This window comes from Sorex araneus, chromosome 8, assembly GCF_027595985.1.
Source record: "Sorex araneus isolate mSorAra2 chromosome 8, mSorAra2.pri, whole genome shotgun sequence".
NCBI lineage: Eukaryota > Metazoa > Chordata > Mammalia > Eulipotyphla > Soricidae > Sorex > Sorex araneus.
Genome location: NC_073309.1, coordinates 56,781,288 through 56,791,006, shown reverse-complemented (window position 1 = coordinate 56,791,006; position 9,719 = coordinate 56,781,288). Strand labels below are relative to the sequence as shown.

At 42.6% G+C, this 9,719-nt stretch overlaps 1 pseudogene; it reads left to right on the top strand.

Annotated features, from left to right (window-relative positions):
- Window positions 1-2,271: 2,271 nt before the first annotated feature.
- Window positions 2,272-9,446, top strand: LOC129406865 (zinc finger protein 211-like; annotated as a pseudogene).
- Window positions 9,447-9,719: the final 273 nt, after the last annotated feature.

The window sequence follows — 9,719 nt, the reverse complement described above, 5'->3', positions numbered from 1 at the left end:
AAAAGTTAATAAAAAAATTAGATAAATTAATTAGACAAATGAAGTACCTTGAGATGCACCACCCTTCTGAAAGAAGGATAATGCCTGCTGTACAGGGTATCACTGATCCTGACCCTTTGGTAGTTCCTTCCCCTCGTCTATATAAGAATAGGGAAGAGGAATCTCTATGTTGCCATTTTAAGCTTACTCCTGAGTTGCATTCTCTGATGCAAAAATATGAAGCTCCTTTACATAAAGCAAAATTGAGCCAATAGCCTGCTCAGTTTATGGCTTTTCCAGTCGTTTGTAATCCTGATGTGCAAAGAAAAAGACAGGCAGGGGAATATGAGCCTGTTCCTTTTAAGTTTCTTTCCTCGCTTAAGCAATCTGTGACCACCCATGGTGTTACTTCTAACTATGTGCTAGCCCTTCTTGAAAATTTTGCAGAAGTTAATACTGTAATTCCGCTTGATTGGCAAACTCTTGCAAAGGCAATGTTAGAAAATTCTCAATATGTACAATTTTTTTTAATTTTTACTTTTTGGGTCACACCTGGCGATGCACAGGGGTTACTCCTGGCTCTGCACTCAGAAATCCCCCTGGTGGTGCTCAGGGGACCATATGGGATGCTGGGAATTGAACCCGGGTCAGCCGAGTGCAAGGAAAACGCCCTACCCGCTGTGTTATTGCTCCAGCCCCCATCAATATGTACAATTTAAATCTTAGTGGAGAGAAGAGGCTGAGAAATTTGCTAGAATTAAAACACCAAAACAAGTTGATAACACTGTGAACCAGATTAGGCACTGGCAAGTGGGCTTTAGCGGAAGAACAAGTCCGTTTAGAGGCAAACATTTTAGAAGCTGTTAATAAGACCTGTCTAAAGGTGTGGTGTTATCTTGAGACCTCTGTAAAACGTACTATGCCATTCACAAAAATCTTTCAGGAAGTAAATGAACTTTACACAGATTTTATTGCCAGACTCCAAGACTCTCTTGAAAAGGCTATACCTGATGAAGGCCTTTGTTAAATGCTTATTCTAACTTTAGTGGTGGAAAATGCTACAGCAGATTGTCAAAAGGCAATTCAAACTACTAAGCTAATGGGAAAAAACTCCCTGGATGATTTTATTAAAGTATGTAGGGAAGTGGGAACACCAACCCATCAGGCGCAAATAATATCCGATGCTTTTAAAAGAGTAAACCAGATAAAATGTTATGGCTGTGGAGCTTTAGGACATCTCAGGAGAAATTGTACTAGTATTAGCTCTAGGATGAGAAAAGAACCAGGCGTCTGTAGACGATGTAGGAAGGGGAAGCATTGGGCCAATGAATGCAATTACAAAAGAGAAAAATTTAGAAAAACTAATGAACCATCGGGAAACGGGAGTTGGGGCTCGATCCAGGGCCCCTTCAACACTACGGGAAATCTTGAATAAAATCTAAAATTAAATTAAAGAGTCTTTTTTTTTTCTTTGGTTTTTGGGTCACACCCGGCGATGCACAGGGGTCACTCCTGGCTCATGCACTCAGGAATTACTCCTGGCGGTGCTCAGGGGACCATATGGGATGCTGGGATTCGAACCCGGGTTGGCCGCGTGCAAGGCTGTGCTATTGCTCCAGCCCCAAATTAAAGAGTCTTTCATCCCCTACCATGATAACAATCAATAAACCAAAGAACATTAGCAAGAAACTGTCCTATATTGACCTTGTGAGAGCAACAGAGGAAAGTGTAGCCGCTGATATTTTAGTTTTACAGGATTTGTTTCTGACTCCTAATAAAATTGATAAAATTCCAAATAATGTTTATAGCCCCCTTCCAAAAGGAACAGCAAGATTGATCTTAGAGAGAAGTAGTATGACTCTGTGAGGTGTTAATGTAAAAGTGGGACTCATTGACAGTGATTTTGTGAATGAAATCTCAATTACAGTCACTGTTCAAGCGGATATTAGAATATTAAAAGGGGAACGTATTGCTCTACTGCTTTTTCTTCCGTGTATACTAGGAAAAAATACACGCATGAAAAGAAAGGGTGGGGCTGGAGCGATAGCACAGCGGGTAGGGCGTTTGCCTTACACGCGGCCAACCCGGGTTCGATTCCCAGCATCTCATATGGTTCCCTGAGCACCGCCAGGAGTGGTTCCTGAGTGCAGAGCCAGGAGTAACCCCTGTGCATCACCAGGTGTGACCCAAGAAGCAAAAAAAAAAAAAAAAAAAAGAAAGGGTGATTTTGGAAACACTAATGCAGAAATATTTTGGGCAAAAAAGATTACTGATTATAAGCATACTTTGGTTATGACCTTTGAGGATGGAACAAAACTGGAGGATATGTTAGGTTCAGGTGCTGATGTTACTGTTGTTGCCTCCCATCATTGGCCTAAGGGTTGGCAAAAGCATTGTGTGGACGTTACTTTTTTTGGTATGGGTGTGGTCACTGATGTTCAACAGTGTGTGCAACCTCTTCGTTGTAGTGATCCTGATGGAGACACAGCAGTCATCAAGCCATATATTGCTCCAATAGCTATCACCCTATGGGGACGAGATTTGTTAATCCTTTATACATTGTTCATATTCGAGCTCATACGGATCTTCCCGGTCCATTAGTTCAAGGCAATGATCGAGCTGATAAGTTGGTTGCTTTAGTAATAAATGCAGAAAAATCTCATGCCTTGCATCATCAAAATGCTTGTGCATTGAAAACCAAATATGGCTTGGAGGCAAGCTAAAGACATTATTAGGCAATGTCCTACTTGTCAAGCAATTGATATACCTCATATGCCTTTGGGAGCTAACCCTTGAGGTATAAAGGCAAATTAAATTTGGCAAATGGATATAACTATTGTCCCAGCTTTTGGTAAACAAAAATATGTTCATCAGTCGATACCTATTCACATTTTCGATGGGCTTCTGCGTTGTCTTCGGAAAAAGCAGGAGCTGTGATTACTCATTTGTTGGAAACATTTGCTGTTATGGGTGTTCCTAAGACAATGAAAACTGATAATGTGCTTGCTTATACCTCCGCAAAAATGTGTAATTTTTTCTCTGCTTATGGTATCAATCATACTACGTGAATTCCGTATAACAGTACAGGACAAGTCATTATTGAAAGAGCAAATCGTGAGCTTAAAGATATGTTACTTAGACAAAAAGGGGGAATATATGCGGATTCTCCTAGATAGCAACTATCCAGAGCACTATTCACCTTGAATTTTTTTAATTGCTCTGATTAAATGACATCAGCGGAAAATCATTGGGAAATTCAGGATAGTTCAGAAGAAATAAGTTCTAATAGAATTAAAAATGATTTAGATAAAATAGGAGACATAAGGTCCTTTACAGGGACCCAGTCTCTGGGAGTTGGATGCCAGGCCAGGTGGAAAGGTAGGGACAGGTTTTGCTTTTATTTCAGCAAACAGAAACCACTTTTGGTGCCCTACAAAAAGACTAAAGCTTCTCAGTGAATAATGGATAGCAAAAAAAAAACAAAACAAAACTGCAGTATGGATTCCTTTTTCATGGATTTTTGCCGGCTTTGTGAAAACAGAAGCGCTTCTCTTCTTTTTGGACCCAATTTTAACAAGCAGGAGACAGGCTAGTTGGGCTGAGAAACCGGGGATAGTCCCAATCATCTGACAGGGAATTTTTGCCCTGGGGACTGCCCTTCCTTTCTCTATCCATCAGTTTTCCTTCCCTGGTTCTTGAAGGATCAGATCAATCGATGAGGTATGTATGAATGCAGATGCATGTGATTTTGTTGTCTTTCTGTATGACTGTCTGTGTTAAGTGTTTAAATATTGAAGTCAGATTGAAACCAGAAGTAAAGGTTAGTAATAAGTACTCCAAAAAATTTTTAAAAGTTTGAGTGTTTTTTTGGAGCTTATTAAGAGTTGTAAAATTAGAGCATGAAACCAAGGTGAAAACTGTTAAAGATTGATATAAAATGTTCATGATTTAAAATATCTAAAGTATAAGAACTATTAAAATGAATTAAAAAATGTTTTCCTCATGCTTTGTAAAAATGATACGTTTTTATTATGGTAATACATTTTTCTCTCTAAATATTTATAACTTTTGTTTTTATCTGCATTACGGTGAGTTGTTAAAAGAGAATTGAAATAATTGTATATAAAAATAGGTTCAAAAGGTACTGGTTTGGCTCAAGGCATAAGTTTTAAGAGATAACAGGTTTATTATATAAAACTGGAAAATATTCCATGCATATTTTATCGGGACATCTGTGAAGTTTGAGAAGGAAGAAGTTTTTAGTTTTACTTATGGATGCCAGTGATTCTTCTTTGTCCATGAGAGAGGAGTCTGATAACGGGAGTGCTTTGGCAGTTACTGATTGTGGAAAAACCTGGACTGTGAAGTTCATCCAGAAAAGGAATGAAAGTGTTGTTTTTGTTTAGAGACTAATTAGTCTTTGTTGACAAATGTCTCTGGACCAGGACTGGAACTGAGATATTGTCTAATGTGTGTAAACTCTGTATATGTAAACTCTGCATTGTAAAGTGAAAAACAATTTCTGTAGAATAAAGTTAGATTTTCTTAAGATTTTCTTGAGGTATTACTGGAAAGATTTGTGAAAATGTTTGTATTGTTTATTACTGGTCATGTTAAACAAAAAAGGGGGAAATGTTGGTGTACAACATCCCATAATCTCAGGCCTAGCTAGGCTTGGATGTAAATATCGTTTTTCTGTTGCTGTTACTTTAACTGACTATACTAACAGCTATGTAACTGACTTGGATACTGTTTCCGTTGACTAAGATAATTTGCATATTCTGCCTATGTGGTTGAATATCACTGGTTAAAACATCAACCTAGTTAATAAAAGGGGGCTGAATAGGCTGCTCTCTGGCAGGCCACAGCACAAAAAACTCTGGAGACAGTTATGTGATCCTCCCAGAAAATGTATATTTCTTTCATGTGCATATCTTAAATGCCTCAGACTGTCTAACCAAACCTTACTGCAACATATGTTGCAATAGGCCGTGCACAAGGCAAACGCCTTACCCTATAAGCTGTGCTATCACTCCAGCCCCTCTCCCACTGTTTTTAACCGACTGGCAGTTCAATGTGAAGCTAGAGGGTGCAGTGCTGCTTGGACCTGTAGTGTGGGTCAGCCCGTGGGATTGGAGGCCACCAGGACTACACCAGCAATGCTCTGGGATGCCAGGGCTGCACCTGGCAGCCTGGAACCTCTAGGGTTACATACTGTGTGCTCAGGACCATGTTGTGCTCAGGATCTAACCGTATTTGGTTACATGTGTGGCCTCCCCGCAACACACACTATTTGGGCCATAGCTGGCTATGCTCAGGACCTGGCTCTTTGCTTGGAGCTTACTCTTGGCTTGATGCTCAGAGCTCACTCCTGGTTCTGTGCTTGAGACTCACTCCTGGTTCTACATTCAGGGATCACTCATAGCTGTGCTCAAGGCTCACTCCTGGCTGTGCTCAGAGCTCACTCTTGGCTCTGTGCTTAGGGATTTCTCTGGCTGTGTGCTCAGGGATCACTTCTGGCTCTATACCAGGAAATCACTCTTGACTCTACTTGCGGCTCACTCCTGAATGTGCTCTGAGCTCACTTCTGGTTCTGTGTTCTGTGCTTGAGCTTCACAGAGCTCATTCCTGGCTCTGCACTCAGGAATCACTCCTGGCAGTGTTCAGGAGACCATAAGGGGTGCCAGGGATTGAACCTGGTTCAGCTGTGTACAAGGCAAATGCCCTACCTGCAGTACTATCTCTCTAACCCCCATGTCTTTCTTTTCTTTGCCTTTAATTGTGGTAAATATACATATAGTGAAAATCTTATTAGTTTAATTTTTGAATTTTTGTTTGTTTTTGGGCCACACCCGGCAATGCTCAGGGGTTACTTCTGACTTCCCTCTCGAATTACTCATAGGCATGCGTGGGGGACCATATGGATGCCAACGATTGAAGCTGAGTTGGCTGTGTGCAAGGCAAGTGCCTAGCTGCTGCACTATCTCCTTGCCCACACTCCTTTTATTTATGTTTTTTTCTTGGGCCACATCTGGCAGTGCTCAGAAGTTACTCCTGGCTCTGCACTCAGAAATCACTCCTGGTGGGCTTGGGGGGACCAAAGGGGATGCCAGGAATAGAAGCAGATTGGCTGTTTAAAAGGCAAGTGCCATAGTTGCTGTCCTGTCTCTCTGGCCTCTCTCTCTCTCTTTTTTCAGGTAATATGGGGTCAGAGTGATAGTACAGCCAGTGCTTGTTTGCTTTGCTTGTGGCTAACTTGGTTTTTTTTTGGGGGGGGGTCACACCTGGCGATGCACAGGGGCTACTCCTGGCTCTGCACTCAGGAATTACACCTGGCGGTGCTCAGGGGACCATATGGGATGCTGGGAATCGAACCCAGGTCAGCCGCGTGCAAGGCAGATGCCCTACCCTCTGTGCTATCGCTCCAGCCCCATTGTGGCTAACTTGGGTTTGATCCCTGGTATACCCCATGTAGTCCCCTGAGTCTGCCAGTAGAGATCCCTGAGTACAGAACCAGGAGTAAGGCCTTAAGCCCTGAGCACAGCCAGGCGTGGCTGCCCTCCTCCCACCAAAATAATAATAATAATAATAATAATGATAATGATAATAATAAATAAAAAGGTAATATTTAGTCTGTCTTATGTATTACTACATTATATTTTTGTACTCATCCACTGATGGACATTTGGGTTGCACCTCTTAGGGGTCCATATTGGGTGCCTGTATTAAATCCAGGTCAGCTGCATGCAAGGCAAACACCCTGGCCATTATACTATCTCTCTGGCCCCTATTAAAATACTCTTAATCTGGTATGTGGGTCAGTATTGAGAACTGGTATGTCTAGTTTTCTCCTTAGAATCCAGATCATCTGTGTCCCATGCACTCACTCAGCTGGAGGAAGGGAAAGAGTGCTCTGTACTTTTTATTTTTATTTTTTAGCTTTTTGAGTCACATCCAGCGATGCTTAGGGGTTACTCCTGGCTCTGCAATCAGGAATTACTCCTGAGTATGGTGCTTGGGGGACCATATGGGATGCGGGAATTGAACCTGAGTCGGCCATGTGCAAGGCAAATGCCCTACGCGCAGTGCTATTGCTCCAGCCCCGAGTGCTCTGTGCTTTACAAGCTGGAGCAGATTCCAGCCTTGGCACAAAAGCCTCAGAGGGGGCCTGAAACAGGTGAATGCAAGATGGGTGGGGGGAAGAGGAGAGCAGGGGGACTTATGTCAGACTCTGACCCAGTCATACCTGCAATTTTTCTGCTTTGATTTCCTTATGTTTGGGTTCTACTAATGTTATGGGTGTTGACATCCCACTTCCATCTTCCCTTCTCTTTATATCTTGCCAAGTTATCAGGGTTGCCAGTGTTTATTCTGATTTTCTTGACTGCTTATTGCACTCATTATTTACACTGTACATTTGAATATTCATTTCTTTCTTCCAGTCATATTTTTCTGGCCCTGGACATAGATTTTTGTACACAGACATATGTCAAAAATAGAAGCTTGGGGCTGGAGCAATAACACAGCTGGTAGGGCGTTTGCCTTGCATGTGGCCGACACGGGTTCGATTCCCAGCATCCCATATAGTCCCCCGAACACCACCAGGAGTAATTCCTGGTGCATGAGCCAGGAGTAACCCCTGTGCAACACCGGGTATGACCCAAAAAGAAAAAAAAAGGTCTGGGCTGAAGCAATAGTACAGCGGGTCAGGTGTTTTTCTTGCATGCCACTGACCCAGGTTTGAGTCCTGTTATCCTATATGGTCCCCCAAGCACTACCAGAAATAATCCTTGAGTGCACAGCCAGGAGTAACCCCTGAGCACTGGGTGTGGCACCAAAACCAGAATCAAAACTAAGAATGCATTGCAGAGCATGACTTCACCCTGTAGCACCCGCCCTTTCTTCTGTGCTTGCTGAGGTCTCTATCCTCTGTGGGTTTAGGCATCAGTACTAGATAGCAGCTGCATCCTCTGCCTGACCCAATTCCCTTTCCTAAAAACACTGCCTAGGATTGATTCTTTGATAAATCAGATTACCTCTATGGGGAGCTTTTGTTCGCTGAATAGAGTTAGCATTTATTTCACTGTTGCTTTCAGGTTGTTGGTGTAGATCGGAGGAGGAAGTGGCACTTTCTGAGCAGAGCATTTCTACAGAAAGAACATCACAGATCAGGACTCTTGAGGAAGCTCTATCTCTCCCAGAGTCCCCAGGCTTTGAGCTGTGCAGCCAAATCTTGACATTACTGAGCACCAGGGCAAACATTTTGGACAGAAACTTTACACTTGTGAAAAGCTCTTCTGTTTGCCTGCCACTGTCAGCAGCCCCACAGGCAACTTATTAAAGAGATGCCCACCCCAGGTTTTGTGGCTCGAGACTTATTCATTAAGATCTGCATAGGCCACATTAGGAAAGCCCTCTCCCTCTGAAGATATTAGAGGAGAATTTTTGGCCAGCATGAGATTTTTTCCATCAATAAGTCACTCACACAGGGGAGTAGCCAAATTATACTGAGTATGGGAATATCTTTTACAGTAGAAAAAGTCACCCCAACTGGAAAGAGTATAGAAAACCATTCAGCTGCATAGACACACTTATTCAGGACAAGAGTTCTCACTAAAAAAGGTTTCTACAAGTGTAGCGAATGTGGAAAAAACTACACCAAAAGATGTAACCTCATTCAGCACTGGAAAGTCCACACTGAAGAAAGGCCCTTATGAGTGCAGTGAATGCAGGAAATTCTTTACCTATTATTCCAGCTTCATTATACATCAAAGAGTTCACACTGGAGAGAGGCCTTAAATATACACTGGTGAAAGACCTTATGAGTGTAGTGAGTGTGGAAACCTTTCAGTCAAAGGTCCAACCTCCTTTAGCATCAGAGAGTTCACACAGGAGAAAGACCTTCTGAGTACAGGGAATGTGGGTAGTCTTTTAGTAAAACTTCAGCCTCATTTACCACCAGAGAGTTCACACAGGAGAAAGGCCTCATCAGGGTGGCAAATGTGGAAAAGCCTTTAGTCAAAGCTCCAGCCTTATTCACCACAGAAGACTTTATACTGGAGAAAGGCCTTATGAGTACAGCAAATGTGGTAAATGCTTTAAGGAGAGCTCTAGCTTCAGTTCTCATAGGAAAATCCACACAGGAGAAAGACCTGAGTGTAAGGAATGTGGCAAATCCTTTAGCCAGAGCTCCAACTTCAAGAACCACTGGGGAGTGCACACTGGAGAAAGGCCTGTTGAGTGCAGCGAGTGTGGGAAATCCTTCAACTGTGAACCTAACCTCATTGAACACCTGAGAGTTCACACTGGAGAAAGGTCTTATAAGTGTGGGGAGTGTGGGAAATCCTTTAGCCAGCGCTCCAGGTTTACTCAGCACCAGAGAGTTTATACCTTTGGAGTGCAGTGAACGTGGGAAATCCTTTCCCTGCAGTCAACACCAGAGACTTCACGTTTGCAAAAGGCGTTGAATGGGGGATCTGACACTTCTTCTACTACTGGAGGAGAGAAAGTTTGATTTAATTTAATTACCTAAATTAAGTTAAGCTCTACACCTGAAAATACCACAATGTGGAGAATCTCCTCAAGTTCCAGGAATGTAAGACTGTTTAGGAAACTCTTTTCTTTTCTTTTTGTTTTTTTGGCCACACCCTGTGATGCTCAGGGCTTATTCCTGGCAGGCCTCAAGAACTGTGGCATCCAGGGGATTGAACCTGGGTCAGCCATGTGCAAGGCAAGTGCCC